We start from the raw sequence: 17,176 nt of genomic DNA, 5'->3' as shown, positions 1-17,176 counted from the left end.
ATTGTTGTAACACATTTTATATAAAATATAGTCTATTTTATGTATACAAAATATAATAAATAAATAGAGATTGTAAATATAAAAATATTTGAATATAGATTAAAATAAAGTGAGTTTTTTTGGGGTTTTATTAGGTTATAGGCAGGGTGTTTTTATAAATAATATATAAATCCAAATACACAAATGTATAATAAATAAAGTGATATATAAATAGAAAATATAAATAAATATAAGTAATAGAAATATATAATATAAAAATATTATATTATAATATAGATTATGTATAATATATAATATTTATAAATATAATGAATTAATATTCTAAATGTAAATGTGAATATAATTATGAAAAATATACATATTTTTAAAATTTAAATATAGCTTAAATAAAAATATATAGAATATAAATAACACTATACATTGATATAAATTTTAAATGTAAATGTGACTATAAATATGAAAAATATAAATTTTTTTAAATTTAATTACAGTTTAAAAGAAAGGGGTTTTTTGGTTTTTATTTGGGTAGAGGCAGGGATTTTATTTTAAACAATATAAACATTATTGAAATAGAAATCTAAATACAGAAATAGATAATCAATATATAAAGATACGTATAAAAATATAAAATGTAAATGAACATAAAAGAAATAGGAATAGAAGTAATATAGAATATAAGTAATAGAAATAGAAGTAATATAGAATATAAATAAGAATCAATATCCATTATGAATATAAATATGAAAAATATAAAAATAAAATATATTTAAATATAATTTAAAATAAAAAGGGTTTTAATTTTGGTTCTTATTGAGTTAGAGGCCGGGGTTTTCTCTTTTTCGTGCGGGATGTTTTGGGGCGTTTCTCCTAGGGGATGTCCTTTCTTGCCCGCCTTCCCCGCCGCAGCCCCGGCTGAGCTGGGCGGCAGTGCTGCCGCCTTGTGGACAGAGAGCGGTACTGCAGACCTCCCCGACAGGCAGCGGCGTGGGCGCCCGTCTCTGCCGCGGTCCTGCAGCCGCCGCCATGTTGGGAGTGGCCCGGCGCGGCCCGTCGAGTCCCTGCCGCTCTGGCATACAGCTGTAAATGAACAAAACTATAACTAGAGAAACTAAAAACTAAATAGAGAACCATGGAAATGGCAATATCAAACGTGGATGTGAAATTTAAATAAAATAAATTAAGAGTAATAGGACATGCAACGTAATATTACATATTACTACAAGATATAATGTTTAATATCCTTTATATGTTTCTGTGAATTATAGAAATATGGATTATAAATAGAGACATGAACGATGTAAAAATAGAAGTGCAGACATATATACGAAATGTATACAGATAGATAGGGAAAAATAAAATATAAATAAGTACAAAATAATATAAATAGATACAATTCATAATACAAATAATACAGTATATATCTTATAATGCTGTAATGCCGTAATATATAATAGATCTATAAATATAGTACCTCAATAGATTATAAGATGACATGTAACAAATTATAAATGTAAATGAATATAAATATGAAAACTATAAATATTAAAAAATTTAAATATGGTTAAAAATAAAGACTTGGTTTTTTTTATTTGGTTATAGGCAGTGGTTTTATTATAAAAACATAATTAATATAAAAAATAGAAATCTAAATATAGACATATAAATAAATAAATACATATATAAAATATAAGAAAATCTAAGTATTAGAGGTAGATATAACATAACATATAATAGAAATAATAATGTATATACATGATTATATTGTAATATATGTTATATACATCTGTAAATAAAATACATTTGTAAATATAATACATTAATAGAAACTATTGATGTATTATATATATCATATAGATGTAAATGTGAATATAAATATGAAAAAATAGAAATCTAAAAAATATTTAAATATAATTTAATTAATGGGGGTTTTTTTTTGTTTGGTTAATTTTTTTTTATTTGGCAGGGCAGGGCTTTTACTATAAATAATAAAAAAATAAAATAATTATTAAAATATAAATCTAAATAAAGAACTATATCATAAATATATAAAGATATGTATTAAAATATAAAATAGAAATAATTATAAGTCTTAGAAGTCGACAAAAATATATAAATAATACCATATCTACAATATCACATTAATATGTGATATTAATAATAATATTATTAATAATATATATTATTAATAATATATAATATATTATACTATATATAATATAATAATATATTAATAATATATTATTAATAATATAATAATAATTAATATTATTATATGTATCTATAAATAAAATACATCAATATAAAAGACAAATGTAAATGTGAATATCATTATGAAAAATATAAATAAATAAATATAATTTTAAATAAAATGGGGTTTTGTTCTTATTTGGTTAGAGGCAGGGGTTTTATTTTAAATAGTACATCATTAATATTAATATTATACAGATAGAATTTGGTTAAAGGCAGGGTTTTTATTTTAAATAGTATAAGATTTTTAGGAATATAAATCTAAATATAGCAATTTATAATAAACATATATAGATATAGATAAAAGTATAAAATATAAATAAATATAAGTAATAGGAAGCGATGCAATATAGAACAGAAATAACATTATACATCAATATACATTATAGATCTAAATGTGAATATGCAAAATATAAATATAAAAAGTTAAACATAGTTTAAAATAAAGGGGGGGGTGGGTTTTATTTGGTTAGAGGCAGAGTTTTTTTTAGTTTTCGTGCGGGTTTTTGGGCCATTTACTTTTGAGGATTTTTCCAAGGGGATCGCCCCTGTTCTGCCTCCCTTCCCTCCGGGCGAGCGGCGGCCCCCGGCTGTGGTCGGCGGCAGTGCCGCCGCCTTGTGGACAGAGCGCGGTACTGCAGCCCCCCAAGCCAGCGCCCAGCCCCTCGCCGCTGGGTGCCGGGGGGGAAGGACGGCTGCCGAGCGAGCGGCGAGCGGGGCGGTGTCTGTAAATAGAGGGGAGGGGGGAAGGAGATTCAATGTGCAAAGGAACACGGTGACTGAGAAGAATGGCAGCGGCGAGGGCGGCCGGCCGGGGCCGGTTTCGGCGGGCGGCGGAGGCGCGGTCGCAGCGCTCACGGGCCGGGGGCAGCGGGCGGGGGAGTGAGCGCCGTCGGAACAGGACTGCACCCCCTTTCCCAACCCCCGCGCACACCCCTTCCACACGGTGGAAGCGACCGCGTGCCGGAGAATCCCGCCGGGGCGGCGTCCTGGCTTTCCTCGCTCTTTCTGCCGCCCTCTTTGGAAGGTCAAGCGACTCGCCCGTCCCGTCCCTCCGCCGCCCATCCTGCGTCCCTGTTTAGTCTCGCCGCCTCCCCGCCTCCTCCCCTCACTCCGTCAACTCTCCGCCGTCTCCACTCCCACACAAACCCCCTCCCCCCTCCCGGCCCCCCTCCCGTCCAGGGAAATGGAGGAAACCACGAAAGCATCGGGGCAGAGCAGCCGCTGGAGGTGCCCGAGCCGTCTCCCTGCCCGCAGGGCCAGAGTCGCCCACAGCCGTGAGCTGACAGGTACGCAGCATAGGCGGCTCCGGCACGCTTGGCCTCGCTATGTTCCGTGCTGCTGCCAAAGGAAAGAGCAAGAGCTCCAAAGCCCTGAGCAGAGCCCTGGGGAATGGGAGGCGAGGAAGGCTTGGGCTAAGGATGGATTGAAACTGGGCTGGCTGTTAGTTCACAAAGAGACATTTGTCATCCACGCTGCCAAAACGAACACCTGGTACATCCTAGGTCTGCCTTGTATTTCATGTGTTTTTATTTCCTATTTGTGTCATCACAAAAAGAAAGGACGGAGCAAATGGGACTGGTTCCCACTGTTGCTGTGTGAAGGCTTTTTACAGGCTGCTGTATTGATGTTATCTTTTTTTCACTCCTACCTTGGCTTTTCCCATCCTTTTCCTGTGGCTGCTGCACTGGGTGTCCCCAGGAGAGCTGGACAGGGGTCTTAGGAGTTGCTATTAATTCTGATTTTTCTGAAGGTGTATGGAAGTGTGCTATCAAAACAGCTCTTTCTCTCCTGAAAAGCTTTCCACCCATGTGTCTCTATGTTTTAATCATGTAGCCAGATGCACTAAGGTTTTTACTTTCTAAGCCAAAACCTGTAGCAGATGACTGTTTGCTTTGTGAGAAGTGGCATTTGTGCTGGAGAGCTGCAGTTGGGAAGAAAATATGGACTAAATGTGTGTTCTGGGGATGGGCACGGAAGGAAACTCTGACACTGTCACAGCATAGAGCTCTGACCTTGGCCAGATGGGCTGGTGAGTATTGAATCAATCCCTGCCTCCTCATGAACAAGTTGTTTCACAGAGACATTGGCAGGGACAGCTTTTAGCCGGCTTTAGTTCAGTTTCTTTTTCACAGGTTTCTGGGTGTTTTGATCCTGACATCACCAAACTCTCAAATTTGCTGAATTGGGGATCTTGCCTGTATGACCCATGAAATGTCCCAAAAGCTGATTGATGCCTTTGTGCTCCTGTTGTGTTCATTTGGGCTGTGCTTCAGGCTTCTCTCCCTGGGCTCTTGCAGTTGCTGTATCTCTTGGATGCCGTGCAGAATGGAATCAGGCAGCCAAACCTCAGGTTCACCTTCTCCCTGACCGTCTATGTTGCTCGTGTGGCACAGCAGATCCTGAAGCCAAGTACTGGAACTTGCTGTGTGTGTCACTGCCGGGGTGAAAAATAGAGCCTTGAGGAGTGTTGATCTCCTCACCTGCTTTGTGCTCATTCACTCTTGACTGAGCTTTTCCTTCTAGGGAAGAGAAGGGGAAGGTGGGCAGCAAATGAATGAGCCTCAGAGCAAAGGCCTTCTGCAGTTGCTGGGCTGTTCTCCCGGCTTGGAGCACTGCACACTCACTACAGCTTCCACGTATGGTTGTCCGTGGTTGTGGATTGGGAGCACTGTCCTCCTCCACCATGCCAGCTTTTTCTCTTCACAGAGGAGCACATGTACATAAGGGCAAACAGATTCCTTCTGTCACACTAGTATTTGGACTGAGGAAGGTACCAGGTTTTTTCCAGCTTTTCCACAGTTCTGATTTTGAGGTAAGAGTTTCATTTTAGGTATCCAGTAATTCTTCAGAATTATATTAAAAACAGCCGTAAAAATACAATGAAATCTCATTCTCCCATAGGTAGTTAATTAGAGGCATCTTTCTTATGTTTCATATTGGAATTTAAAATGTTATTTCTGTGGGGTTTTTGTTGTATTCTTAATACTAACACACAAGGACTTGTGCTGTGTATGCTCTGTGAGCACAAGAAACAGAATATTCTGCCCCGGCTAGCTACAATTCCTCTAGATTAGTAACTTTGAGTTCAAGTGAAGTATTTTAGAAACAGCAGCTTCTAAAATTCCATGTTTGGGCTGCAGACTGACTGTTCCTGATGGATGTTAGTGATTAAATTTGATAGGAATGGAAACTGAGAAGTCCAGAACAAGCTGTGGTAAGCCCTGAGCTGGCACTCAGAGGGAACCAGGGTTTTGTGCTCTTAGGAGCAGGTATTCTTTGGAAATGTCTGAATGCCTGATGGTGGTATTTTTCTTTGTGGCTTCCCATAGAAAACAGAGTGTGAGTGGATCCTCAGATTTCTTGAGGAAAGGCTGTGTAACAAACATTGCTATGAGCTTTATGACTACCAGAGGATTTTCCGGGTCATTCTTTACTTTTTCAACAGTCCTTTGTGTGACGAGGGCTCCCAGGTAAGAATTTAAAAAGAAAGTACCAAAAAAACCCCAAACCACAGAAGCTTGCACAGCTTTGAGATCTCAGGTACAAAACAGAAAGGAACAGCTGTCTCTGCCTTGCTCCTCTTGAAAATCTGTTACATGTTGTTTTTGTGTATGTGTGGAGGGGGAAATAATTGCTTGTGTCTAAACCAGTCCCATCCTTATCCCTTGAAACTGGGACAGGTTCCTGCCATCATGGACCCTTATGTGGGTGCCGCAGTTTTGCTCCTGCAGTCAGGGCCTTTTCTTTTTTTGGGGTCTCTATACCCCAGAGAGTGCATTCATTACTTGTACAGTGCTTCAGCAGGAGGGAAACTCACATGCCAGGAGCTCTCAGGTTTGGGAGCATCCACCCTGAGTATTTCAGGTATCAAAACCTTGGACAAAAAGATATAATTGTCTTGCTACCTGAATACTTCTTGTAAGAGCAGCACCTGTGGTATGAAGCTTTGAAGGGAAAATGTCTTTCCTTCTCTGGAGTTGCTGAGAGCTGGTGATGTTCATTTTACCTTGAAGTTGATCAGATACCAGCCAAATTGCTAATTTTAAGTTAGATAATTAGATCCTGACTGTAAAAGAACAAGTTTCACTTTCTGTTTCAAGAGTCATATTCTGGAGATATTACAAAGTGCTGCCCATGTCACCAGAGCTGCCTATGAGCTGATAGAGGATCACAGCCTTCTCACATGGGTCCTGCACAGCTTAGAGAAAGTACAGGAGAAATGGAAACAATTTTCCTGTCCTCAGTAGAAGTATTATGTGGCTGAAGATGAAAGGAAGTGTGACAGACAGGGAGACGGGCACCAAGGGCTGTACTGGCAGAACTTGCTGAACTCTGAGGTGTCCCTTGTGTTTTTGAAAACAGAATCAAGATGCTTTCAGGTTGTGATAGGAGGGATGATGGTGGGGGGGGGGGGGGGCTTCGTGATTTGGAAATCACTTCCTTGAAAAACTGAAAAAGCAAAATGACACCTTGTGGTGGTGTCTTTACCTTTTAAATTTCAAGCACCCTCAGTTCACATCCTGTCACAGGACCTGCTGCACAGGAAGTGGCACAGTAATGGATTTGACCTGTCTAGAACATTCCTCCTCCCCTTGCCTCTCCCTCATAAAAAAATTTGTTCTGCATACATAGAGTGCCCTGGCAGGTTCAGGCAAGTGCACCAAAAGTCCACTAGAATATGGTCCCCTGTAGGAGATGGACCAGCTGCTGGTGAGGATCTGCCTTTCAAATGTGGTTTTCTTTTTTTTTTTTCTTCTTTTTTTTTTGTTTTGTTTTGTTTTTCAGGTTTCTGGAGAGCAGGGTGATAAATAAAATTATTTCCTTACTCCATACTCTATGGCTAATAAATTTAGGAGACAAGAAAGAAACAAGAATCAATCCCAGGAAAACAGGAAACTTCTTCCTATTCAGCTTGTAAATGAATTTCTGTGTGTTTTGGTCATGTTAATCAAACATATTCGCTAAGTCCTATGTTTTGTTTTTTGTTTTAGTTGGTTTGCATTTCATCCTCTCTCCAGTTTGAACTTTATTAAGGCTGGGAGGATTTCTTTATCTCTGCTAGATGGATGGCTTTTTTCACTTTCAGTTTGTGTGTTGAGTAGTGAATTTGGATGAGATTTCTTTGACTGGAGGATTTAGGTGTTTGAATAAATGGGGAATAAAGTAAAATGTGATGCACAGTTGCTGTCAAGTCCTTCGTCCGTAATTCTTGGCCATTCTGACAGTAGGGATTAAGAACTGTAATGATGCATTCACATGCATGGCACTTGTGTTTTCTTTTGACAGGACTAATGTAGATCTGGCCAAGCTGACTTGAGTTGTTCGGCACCCTCAGCTCTGTGCTGGAATACCATGCTGTTGTTGTGGAGGCTTTTAGGGAGATGAGGCGTTTCACAGTCAACAACAGCGTCCTCTCCAGCAGGGAGCTGCTGCTGCACAAGTGGAGCCTTGTCAGCAAAGACCTGCAGCTGCAGGAGGACCTGCAGGCCCTGGCTCAGAAGTACCGAAACAAAGAATTGCTAAGTAAGTGCTGAAATACTTCAAGGAAGGCGTATTTTGTTGTACCTGTTACAGACCAGCAGTTCAAATGAGGCAAACTTCTCTGGAAGTAGGATTAATACCTTCTGTCTGTCTGATGTACCGTGAGGGAGGAGGAAAGGAAATGGAAAGGCATTTTTCAGATCTTCCTTGTGGTGATTTCGAACCTTGACACAATTTGGAAAGTTTGGAGAAACACAGTTTATGAAGGGAAAGAGCTTTAAAATGAAACTTAGTGGCAAATCTCGAGTCAGATTTTGAAAAAGGGTATTTTAAATGAAATCTTAAAAGAAAAAGCAGTGCCTGGAGGCTTTGTGCTCAAAGGTGTGAATCATTCTGAGCGTGGATGGGGATCTGAAAGTGATGTGTAAGTAAAAACAATAAATAAATAAAGCAAGCAAAAGTTAATAGTTGGCATCTCTTCTTGTCACCAGTTTTGAAGAAAGGAAAAAAACAGGACTTGTGTGACTTGTTGTCCCTGTGAACAAAAGGTGCCAGGAACTTGGGAGTGGGAGGTCTTAAAACAACGCTGATTTCCTGCAGCAGCAGCAGCTTTTGGTGCACATTAAAGCTTCTGTAGGTTTGTTTAAATGTTCTGTATCAGTTAAGAAAGTATCATGTATTTAAGGGATTCTGTAAAAGCTTTAGCTTTTCTACAGTTTTTTCACTCTTTAAAACTCCTCAGAAAGACATGAAGAGGGTTTTTGGAATGCTGTCTGTAACTTACTGCATGTGTGGGTTGTGTTGCTCCAGGCTTCAGGAGCTTCTCTTGTCCCCAGGCTGGGCGATCCAGTTTGGAATAGGGTTCCAGCCTGGAGTCCCTGGGAGCTCCCAGAACCCCTTTGAACAGTGCAGGCTTCATGAGGCTGCTAAACGAGGCTAGTACTTGCCATTTTAACGTCTGAATCAACACAGGAGAGCACCTTACTTGCACAATTTTGTCCCAGGAAAATCCTTTGGAGTATCTGATGTTTGTTTTGGTGGTGGTTATCTTCTTACAGAATTAAAGAAAAGAACAAATCTCAAGCCTCATCTCATGTGTATCATCACACTTGGAAACGAACAAGGTGGAAGAAGATGACACTGCTGCAGACGTGGAAATGTCTGAGCTGGAGAAGTGCAGAGAACATCTGAATTCCATACTTGCCCATTGGGACTGTGATAAATGGATGTGATTTGTGCTGAATAAGTTGTACTTATATCAATAATTTGGGAAAATAATTGGAAAAGTATATGTGATCAGTGTTATGAAGCAGATGGGTTTCTTCAAGAATACATGTGGAAAGTAGGATGCAGGAGCTGGATTCAGCCTTGGGAATGGAGGAAGTCAGGAACTGACTCCCAAACCAAAACTGGCATCAACTGTAGTTAAAAAATAACTCCCAGAGCAGGATCGACCTTGAATATTAATGAAATTGGGACCATTCCAGATAGGGAACCTAAAATAGTGGTCTTATCTATGAAGTAATAAGGCTCAATTGGAACATAATGCATCAAGCTCAATGTGCATGCGCAACCTGCCAGGTCATTCAGAGGACAGGGAGGAAGACCTTCGGCCTTCCTCCAGGAAGACCTCCGAAGAGACCAGAACAGCCCCTAGCAACAGTAGGAGCATGCGCTGTGCAGTAGAGTGACAAAGATTTCAAGAAACGAAAATAGGAGGAACTATTGATGAGTATGTATTAGCATACCGTATAAAAGTTGTGCTTGGATTCTTTTGCCCTTTGTACGGGTGGCAGGGTGGAAAGCCCTCCCTGTTTCGCTTATGCTTTATCCGAACCATTGCCATATAACTCTTTGTAACCACTTTGTTGTATTTGATTGTACCCCAATTAAAAATTGCCGCTAAATTTCAAATTTTCAAATTGGACATATGGGACCCCATTCATAACAGGACCCTGTTTTCCCAGCACCACCCTCCACACAGGGAGGGGGACCTTCAGAACCAGTGAACCTGGGGCTGAGGCAGTGGCTGTCACCTGTGCATCCACTCACACTGGATGAGTGGCTGGTGAGGTCCCTGGCTGGGCAGAGACCCCTCGGGGAGCAGGACACGTCACCAGCGCCGTGGTGGCTGTGGAACCACGTTCTACCACACTTGGCGGCCATGTGGGAGATGCTCAGGGATGAGACACTGAGGAACAGCCTCTTCCAGCTTTACACCTGGCTCTGCCAGGCCAGCAGCACCTCAGCTGGGCTCTCCAGGTAGCTCAGTGGGCTCAGTTCCATCATGCTCCAGCTCATGGAGGAGCAGGGCCTGTCTAGCACCTTCCACGAGCTTGTGAAATCTTGGTGCCTATCCGCAAAGGTGAAAGAGGATGCAGACAAGACAGGTGACTTGTCCTGTTCTTATCACTTATGTTACGAGGCAGTGGTGGGAGAAATTCCAATTTCTAGGAAATTCTGTTAAATCAGTTCTCCCATATCCACCCAGGCTCATGGCTTCCCAAAGCAGAAGCTGTGTCTTTGGTAGGATGGGGGCAGGGGTGGGCAGCACAGAGCATGGTCACACTATGAGGTTTTCTGACACTACAACACTCCCACTCCCTCTAAGAAACTTCCCTTTCAGGGACTAAAATGTAACAAAAGGTATAAAAGAAATATAATTCCAAGAGGGAAAATAGTCTGCAAAATAACCAGCTCCACGTGGGCCTGGACGCTGATCCCTATTGTTCATCAGTGAGAGCATCTGACAGGTCAGATTTCCAACTGCTTTACCTAACAGGAAACTGGTTTGTTCCTTCTTGTGAGTAGGATCATTGTGAGTAGTAGCATGGGCAAAGCCACTCCAGATTTTCCAGCTAGGAAAAGAGTTACAGAACTCTTTCAAAATATAGTCCTGGAGGTACCAAGCAGCTTGGCTTGGTAATACTGTGGGGAAATAGAAGAATATCTGTTCTGATTTTTCTCTCATCTTTCTTCCACAACTGTTTTCTGTATCCCTTCACGTCAGGGACATGTGGCTTGGAGCACAGGAGCCGGATTTGTCACTTAGCCATATCAGGTTGGTGCAGGTTACGATTACAGGGTGACTCGGAAATTCGGAAACAAAGGGAAGAAACTGTTATGTCTCTTAGCAAAAAAATTTGCTATATCAGGACATTAATTCAAGGAAATAACGCTTCATCTTTAATGTTCTTCTGTGCTTTGTCCTCATCACCATGAGCCATGAAAGTCTCCTGAGCTCTTCTCATATAGACCTACCTTGTTTGGTCAAAAATATCAGTATTTTATTACTGGGTGCAAACTCAGGGGGAAGATTTTATTCAACATCTCTCAGTGAGACATTAAAGCTCCAATTTCCCTTTTCTTGAACAGTTTGAGAGACAATATTACTTATGTAAATTTTATTACAGGCATTTTTATCTTTTTGAAGAACCAGAAAGACTGTTTGTGCATGTGTGCCCTTAATATCCGTCCTCTCTCTAATACAGGATGGGAAAAAAAAGGCTGCAGAGCTTCCTACAGTGGGGTGTAAGTGCAAAGAATGAGGAGACAGAGATTTAGTCACAATAATTTACTTTTTCTTGGAGAGCCTGTTTGATTTCATGATACCAAAACCAGTATGAACAGAAGACTGGACTCGGGAATCACAACGGTCTTCTTGGGTTTAAAAAGCTTGAATGGCACTTCAAGACATTTATATCAGACCTGATTTATTTTTATTAATCTTTTTTTTAATTAAAAAAAAAAAAAAAAAAAGCCCTGATCCATTGCTGCTGCTGCGATGTGTGACAAAAACCCATCTTGCCTCCGCTTGGAACAGGTGAGAGATGGAACTAAACCCCAAAGGATTTTCTGCTCAGTGATTATACGTGAATTTTATTGGGAACTCTCTGTGAAATCTGATACATTGTTCTGGAATGTGGACATGAGGGTAGTTGAGCATGCCGGTCCAGATCTGCAAACATGCAGTGCCAGAGCGAGAACCTCTGAAATGTAAACCAGGACTTATTCAATTGAATCATGACTGTGTGCTGTGCCCAGGTCCTTTGCATAAATAGTGTACGGGGAAAAAACAGAACTGCACAATCCTTGTGATATGTATAGAATTTTGGAGGGGTTAAATAAAAATGAGATGCAAATGAGGGAATTGCTTCTACATGTAAATATTCTTGTCCTAAAGGAGCCATCAGCTCTGTCCTGAGAGTTGAGTTAAAATTATATTTCTTTAAAGACCCGCAAGTCTCTTAGAGGCTGCAATTTGGGTCATGTAGAATGAGCTGCCATCGGGAAATCTGCGAGCCGAGTCTAGCTGAGCTCGACCGAACTGAGCCGAGTTTTGCCGAATGGCCGAATGTAGACGAGGTGTAGCCGAAAATACCCGTTAATAGCCGAGTGTAGCCGGTAAGAGCCGAGTGTAGTCGAAGAACCGAATCTAGCCGAGATTTTCCTATAAGAGCCGAGTATAGGCAAAAAAGCCGAACCTAACTGAGTTTAACTGAACAGAACCGAACGTAGCCGCGTTCAGCCGAGGTCAGCTGCACCAGTCTGAGATCAGCCGAACCTTACGAGGTCGGCCGAACCGAAGCGAACCAAACCAAATTTTACGACCCCGGCGGAACCGAACCGAGCTCCGCCGAACCCAGCCTCCTGCTCTCATGACCATTAATTAGCGCGAGCGCAGTCGCCGCCTAATAAGCTCTCCCTAACCGCGCGCTCCGTTCGTGTCCGTGCGATGGCCGGGCCGCCCGCGGGACACGGCAGCAGGAGAACACCGAGCTTTGCGTATTTAACGTGAGGCGGTGCCGCTTCCCCGCGTGGTGCCTCGGCCCCGCCAGCGCTGCCCTCAGGGAGGCGAACCGAACCGAACCGAGCTGCGCCGAACGCACTGAGCGGCTCCGAGTTCGGCCAAAGCGAGCCCAGCGTCGCTGAAGAGGCGAATCTAGCTCAATGCAGCCGATAATAGCCGAGTTTAGCCGATACTAGCTGAATTTAGCCGAAGAGCCGAGTCTAGCCGAGTGGAGCCAAACCGAACCGAGCTCCGCCGAGCGCAGCATCCGGGGCAGGGCGGGCTCGGGGTGGAGCCGGTGCTCTGTGAGGCTTCCCCTCCTGTCCCTCTCCCTACCCCTCCTTCCTCCTCCCCGTATTCCCCTTCCTTATCTCTTTCCCCCATTTCCCTCTCCCCGCCAAACTCGGCTCCTTCCTGTCCTGTCCCTACCCCGCTACTCCGTTCTGTTCCCCCTCTCTCCCTCCTCTGTCCACCGTCCCTCTTCCCCCCCCCCCCCCAGACTTTCCCTTCCCCTCCCGCTTTCCTCCGCAGTTCGACCTCCCTCCCTACCCTTTCTCATCCCCTACTATCCCTCCTCTCTTCCCGTCCCCCTTTCCTTCTTTCCCCCGCAGCCGTGGGGCTCGGGGCACCGGAGAATAAAGTCCAAAGGCCGGAGCCCGGCGCCCCTCGGCCCTGCAGGAGTCCTCGCACGGATCCCCCCGTGCCGGTCAAACACACCGCCCGACACTGCCGGACCTGCGGCTTTCCCAACATCACGCTGAGAGTGGCCCCCGCTCGGCACCAAGCCAAGCCGAACCGTGCCGTACCGAGCCATGCTGTGCTGCCGCGTCCCTGCCGTCTCTGCCACCCCCTCTTTCTGCCCATCGCTTGTGACAGCGAGGCCGGGAAGGAATTTCAACCCTTCTAGGGGCTGCTCCCCCCTTTCTTGTTGCAGCAGTCCCTTTCGGGGGGGATGTACATGTGGAAAGGGATTGAAGGAAGTGCTGTGCTGCTGTCCAGGGCAGTTTGACTCGTTCTGTGCCTTCTTTGAGGGTCAGGAAAAGGGGATGAAGACTCTGGACTCTGATGTCATTTGGGGCACCCCAAGGTCCCTAGGAGGGGGAGCCACACTGCGGTGGAGAAGTGGGTGGGTGGCGAATGAGGGGGGTCATGCTGGGTGCCGTCCCCCAGAGGGACCCAAATCTGCCACAAAATTCACAGGGAGGGGCGGGTATAGAATACCAAAACCTGTCCAGTGTTTCGGTTTTATAGGTATTGGTAAAGAATAGGAATTTATGGCTAAGCTCATTTGGAAAGAAACCCTCTCTCTATCCACTAGTTTGTATACAGGAATGTAGGAAACTCTGACTAGAGATGGGTAGTAGTTTTGAAAATAATGCCATAACGTTTTTATCTGGGAATCAACCAAGCAAGTGCCCTGAAACCGTAAGAACTGCTGCAGGAACTCAAGGGAATAGAAAGGGCTCTTTTGTACCTTTTGCCTCCGTTCTCTGCCAGTCCCCATATCATGCCGCAGTCTCGGAAGAGGTGTTTGTCATCCAGACTGCAATTGAAGACCTGTAAAATCCTAGCTCTGCCTTTTGTTTAATGTGTTTTTATTTCATATTTATGTCATCACAGAAAGCAAGGAAAGAAATGTGACTGGTTTCCACTATTGCTGTGTGAAGGCTTTTTTTTTAAAGGCTGGTGTACTTACGTTCTCCTTTTCCACTCCAAGCTTGACTTTTCCTCTGCTTTTTTGATGTCTGCTGCATTGGGTATCCCAAGGAGGGCTGAGTTCCCCAGCAGGGGTCTAAGGAGTTGGTGCTGATTTTGCTTTTTCTGAAGGTGTATCAAGGTGTGTTACCAAAATGACTATTTTCTCCACTGGAAAGCTTTCCCTCAATGACCATCAATGCATGTAAGTGTTTTAATCGTCTAACCAGACGGACTAAGAAAAGCCAACACCTGTTCAGTCTGTGAGAGGTGGGCTCTGTGTTGGAGAGGGAGAAGTGCTGTTGGAGAGTAGCAATAGTGCCAGGTGTGAGCTGTGAGGATGATGAGGGCTCAGAGCAGCCCCAAGTGTGAGCTGTGAGGGTGATGAGGGGGGCGGCTCCTGCCGGGGGCTGTTTTAGGGGGTTTGACTAAGCTCACTTTTGCATGGAGCTGCTGGAGGAGAGGGGTTTATGGGGGGCTCCCCGGGGCTGTCTCATGGAATCACGATGAGAGCTTCAACAGGGTCTGGGGGAGCACCTGGGTACACTTGGATATGTGGAGCATTGCTTAAAGGAGGTGCCGAGGGACAAACCTTTGTGTCGGGAGCTAGCAGCTGAACAGGTGAGCCCCTGTGGACTTGTAGCGGGGACTTTTCTCTTTTCCCTTTTCAATTTCATTTTGCCAATCCCTCGCTGGTGCCCCCAGAAAAACAAAATGAGGATTATGAGGACAAATGAAATTCAAATTGAGGGAAGCAAGTTCTCTTCCATTATTATCTGTGTTTGAACTGGGGGGGTTCCCCCTTCACTTGTGGTTTTAAGGGCAGACTGAAGGAAGACCTGCCTTTTCCATGGTGTTAGGGGTATCAAGGGAGTGTCAGGGAATCCCTGTGTTCTATTTTAAATGGAAAGGGAAAAATATTGTTGTCATATTATTGGTTTGATTTGAGGGTAGCCCCCCTCCCCCCATTTTCGTCATCCTAAAGTTTAAATTGAGGGAACAGCCCTGTTGTCCCTGCTTTTAAAGGGTTTGAATTGAGGTAAAAATCCCCCTTTTACCATAATTTGAGGAAAATCCCTTATTTTCTGCTATTTTAGGGGATGAAATTGTAGGGGAGAACACATTTACTTGCCCTTGTGGTGGTTGAAGTGAGCTGAGCACCCCCTGTGGCGTCAGTTTCGGGGCTTCAATTGAAGGAAGCTGCAGCTCTCGCAGCGTTTGGAGGGTTGAAATCGGGGTGTGCCGCTGCATTTGAGGGCGCTTCTTCTGCCCCTGGCCTGGCACCAAGTGTTCTCGCGCGGGAGCCCTCCTGGCATTGCCTGGGGACTTGCTGAGGTAAAAGGGGAATTTGGCGCGGCTGGGCTGCCGCGGGACTGCTAGAGCCGCGCCGGTGCGAGCCGTGCGGAGCCGAGAGGGGCTTTTGCCGGGTCGGTGGGCGGGAGACGCGGCACGGGCGCTGCGCTGGTCCCGGCTGGTGCCGGCCACTCTGTCCGCTCGAGGCGCGGGGCTCGGGCGCCGCCGGGGCCCCCTGGGCCCGGTACTGGCCCCACCGGGCAGGGGGGAGAGGGCGGGGGTCTCCCGGCGCGGCGCCGCCCTTGCCTGCGGGAGGAGCCGTTTTCCTGCCGGGAGCCGCGCTCCGTCCGATGTCGGGAGCGCGGGGCCGTCCCCGGGCCCCGAGTGCCGCTGCTCCCGTGGCTCGCGTGGTCTCCCCGGTGCCCCTCCGCACCGCGGAGCGGCGCCAGCCCGGGAGCGAGTCCCGGCAAGCGGCGCTGGGGGACGCTTGTGGCTTGTCAGCTTCGGAGCGTGCTTGCCAAAGTCACTGAAAGGAGGAGAGAGGAAAAAAACTCAGCCTTTTTGTCTGTGGGCTTCGTTGGTGTTGCTCTGTAAGCGAGCCAAAGCTTTGAGTAATACCGTGGGCGCCTTTTGGAAACAGTGTTCGATGCATTTCGCGCTCTGTCGTGAGACCTCCGGGTCTGCCTTTTTTCATTGCTGGGTCCATCCAACGGCAGGGGCGGAGGTAGTTGATGGGGTGTGGCGAGAGTCTCTTTGGCATGGGGTTTGTGGTGGTGGTTTGGTTTTTTGTATCGGAATAAAGTATAATAGTTTTAGAAGAAGAAATTATAGTTTTTGTTTTGGCTAATACATGAGACATTAGGTAAAATAAGTAAAACCAGTTTTTTTTTCTGTTGTGTTCAGTATAGTTGAGAGAGAATTTGGGTGAGGATGATAGAGGATATCCTATTATAGTATCATTTTATTTTCTTTTTTCCTATCTTTTTTTCCTATTTTCTATAATTTTATTTTCTTATATTGTCAGCTTAATGCTCAAATTAATATATCTTAATTGTATGTATACATTTATATATGCATACAGGTAAGTATACTTAGTGGCAGTGCTATTTAATAAATAGTGGCATTTATATGAAGTTTTTATTCAATTTTTGGTGGTATATAGTGTCTTATTTTTTGGAATTTTTTACTATGTATAATTTGGTTTTTGTGTTTTTTTTTGTAAGTTTGGTACAACAGTGTTTAATGATGGAGTTATTTAAGGTATGATACTTTGTAGTTAATTTTTATTTCTTTCACTTATGTGTGTAGGTTAAATGGGGTTGTTGAGGGGCGAATGGGTTTTGTTGGGGTTTTTTTGGTGCTTTAGTTTACGGAGTATTTTTTGGAAGGGAATTACAGTATTCTGAGTTGTTTGGTGTTGCTGGTGGTGTGTTGTTGAGGTGGTAATTGGTATTTGTTGGGGTGTTTTTTAAGAGTTGTTATAGATGGTTTTAGATAATTGAGGTCAGGTGTTTAATTGTTTACTGATTTTGGTTTTATAGTAGTTATTTTAAATGTTTATTTGAGTTTTTTGGGGTTTTGAAAGATTTGTTTTGGAGGAAGTTCATGTTTAGAATGCATGAGTTTTCAGGTTATAATAGAATTTTTAAATTTTATTTTTAGTGAATT

The 17,176-nt window shown here is 43.7% G+C and overlaps 1 long non-coding RNA gene across 2 annotated transcripts; it reads left to right on the top strand.

The window, feature by feature from the left end:
* Nucleotides 1–3,306: 3,306 nt before the first annotated feature.
* On the top strand, nucleotides 3,307–9,638 carry LOC128785603 (uncharacterized). 2 transcript variants are annotated; one of them, XR_008429947.1, is made up of 4 exons: nucleotides 4,384–5,062; nucleotides 5,580–5,720; nucleotides 7,537–7,773; nucleotides 8,790–9,638. It is a non-coding gene; the product is annotated as an uncharacterized LOC128785603 (long non-coding RNA). The 2 variants fall into 2 exon arrangements; XR_008429948.1 differs by lacking the exons at nucleotides 4,384–5,062; nucleotides 5,580–5,720 and adding an exon at nucleotides 3,307–3,536.
* Nucleotides 9,639–17,176: the final 7,538 nt, after the last annotated feature.

This window comes from Vidua chalybeata, chromosome 3 (assembly GCF_026979565.1).
Source record: "Vidua chalybeata isolate OUT-0048 chromosome 3, bVidCha1 merged haplotype, whole genome shotgun sequence".
NCBI classification, from domain to species: domain Eukaryota; kingdom Metazoa; phylum Chordata; class Aves; order Passeriformes; family Viduidae; genus Vidua; species Vidua chalybeata.
The sequence above is the reverse complement of the archived record's forward strand: the minus strand, read 5'-3'. Positions and strand labels throughout refer to the sequence as shown.